Here is a 2,500-nt window from a genome sequence, read left to right as displayed (position 1 = left end):
AGCGCGCGGCCAGCACGCCGGGCGGCCCCCCCTCACCGGCCGGGGACTGTCCCGCCAAGCCACAGCCTCGTATCGCTTCATACCCACATGGCCAACTCAGGTTCGGGGGCATGGCGGGTACCGCCGAAACAACCGGTTCATAGATGTACCGATCGTCGCTATCACCGATGCACCTGCAGCGCGAACAACCGCTCAACAACTGATTTCCAGTTCATTTGCGGATCTTTGGCAGCAAACGTATACGTCAATCTACATTTGCGAAATCTACGATTCTGGCATGCCTGCATGTTATGTGTCACGACACGCTACATCAGCCCACATACACACTGCGGCATGTACACGAGAGAACACGTGGAAGATGGTCCGCGCACGTGTGCAATGTCCCTTGCGCGGTCGACTGTCAACCGGCCTCTGTAGCATGTCGCAGATGTGGAACGCGGTCCACCGTGCTATCATGTTGTGTGGGGCAATACGATTAAATAGGAAAACCCTCGTCGCTACATCAACAGACGGCTCACGCTGATTCCCGGCAGAGGGAGGAGGGGGGGGGGGGGGGGGCCAACATGCAATACTTTCGTCCGTACCTACCTACCACATGTCTGTACGGCGTACAACAGTGCAATCTCGCTGTAATGGGGAGACGAGACAAGTAGCATCGTGCACAACATATGGCCCTTATGATTCGCCATTGTAGGGCGCAGCCGGTGTACGGTCAAGCATGTGCCACATTATGTCACTCAGTACGTAACGACGGATGATCAGTGTGGGTTACGCGTACATCAGCGGACAGTCCACACAGGCCGTACCACAACGTACACTGACTGCATCGACAACCGAATGCAACTGAACAGCTGCAAGGCTCATTTCACAAACAAACGCCTGACCGACCAGCTTGGAAGGGCAGGAGGGGAGGGCGATATTCGTTCTGTAGCGGTACACCCTTCCAGTGGTTAGCGGGACTGTGTAGAAAGTACGCAACACTCGAAAGACCTTTATGTGAGGGTACGCACCATGGCATCAAGAAATACACATGACACCAGAGGATCCAAGCAGTGAACTATGTTCAGAGGGTTGCTGTTAGGCAAAGCTACATTCCTGTGACGTTACATGTGACAGTTAAGGTGCAGTGTAAGTTAGGTTAAGGTGCAGCGTAAGTTAGGTTAAGGTGCAGCGTAAGTTAGGTTAAGGTGCAGCGTAAGTTAGGTTAAGGTGCAGCGTAAGTTAGGTTAAGGTGCAGCGTAAGTTAGGTTAAGGTGCAGCGTAAGTTAGGTTAAGGTGCAGCGTAACTTGGGTTAAGGTGCAGCGTAACTTGGGTTAAGGTGCAGCGTAACTTGGGTTAAGGTGCAGCGTAACTTGGGTTAAGGTGCAGCGTAACTTGGGTTAAGGTGCAGCGTAACTTGGGTTAAGGTGCAGCGTAACTTGGGTTAAGGTGCAGCGTAACTTGGGTTAAGGTGCAGCGTAACTTGGGTTAAGGTGCAGCGTAACTTGGGTTAAGGTGCAGCGTAACTTGGGTTAAGGTGCAGCGTAACTTGGGTTAAGGTGCAGCGTAACTTGGGTTAAGGTGCAGCGTAACTTGGGTTAAGGTGCAGCGTAACTTGGGTTAAGGTGCAGCGTAACTTGGGTTAAGGTGCAGCGTAACTTGGGTTAAGGTGCAGCGTAACTTGGGTTAAGGTGCAGCGTAACTTAGGTTAAGGTGCCAACGTGGGTTAGGTTAAGGGGCCAACGTGGGTTAGGTTAAGGGCCAACGTGGGTTAGGTTAAGGGGCCAACGTGGGTTAGGTTAAGGGCCAACGTGGGTTAGGTTAAGGGCCAACGTGGGTTAGGTTAAGGGCCAACGTGGGTTAGGTTAAGGGCCAACGTGGGTTAGGTTAAGGGCCAACGTGGGTTAGGTTAAGGGCCAACGTGGGTTAGGTTAAGGGCCAACGTGGGTTAGGTTAAGGGCCAACGTGGGTTAGGTTAAGGGCCAACGTGGGTTAGGTTAAGGGCCAACGTGGGTTAGGTTAAGGGCCAACGTGGGTTAGGTTAAGGGCCAACGTGGGTTAGGTTAAGGGCCAACGTGGGTTAGGTTAAGGGCCAACGTGGGTTAGGTTAAGGGCCAACGTGGGTTAGGTTAAGGGCCAACGTGGGTTAGGTTGCCAGAGATGTGTCAAATCAGGATGTACGTTTGGCTGGTGTCAGGTGGTGGGTTGGTTCGATGCCTTTATAAGGAGTGTGGCCAAAGGGTATTTTATTACTTGTACCTTTTGTGTTGTGGCGTGGCGTTGCGTCCTGTGTTGATACTGGGTGGACCACTGTGGGTGTTGCTGGCTGATTTGAGCTGCGTTGTTTGCGGGTGGTGTGAGACATTCTGTCTTATTAGTGGACGTGACGTTCCTCTTGTCGTTCTTTGGATAGTGTCCTGTGGCAGCGAGGATAAAATGGATGTTGTTGAACGATAGTGCTTTGGTGCTTTCGCTTTGTTACACACAGAGTGGACTGTGAGATAGGGTGACTGGGTCGAG

The sequence above is a fragment of the Schistocerca gregaria genome, unplaced genomic scaffold, assembly GCF_023897955.1.
Source record: "Schistocerca gregaria isolate iqSchGreg1 unplaced genomic scaffold, iqSchGreg1.2 ptg000993l, whole genome shotgun sequence".
Taxonomy (NCBI): domain Eukaryota; kingdom Metazoa; phylum Arthropoda; class Insecta; order Orthoptera; family Acrididae; genus Schistocerca; species Schistocerca gregaria.
Note: the sequence above shows the minus strand (reverse complement) of the source record.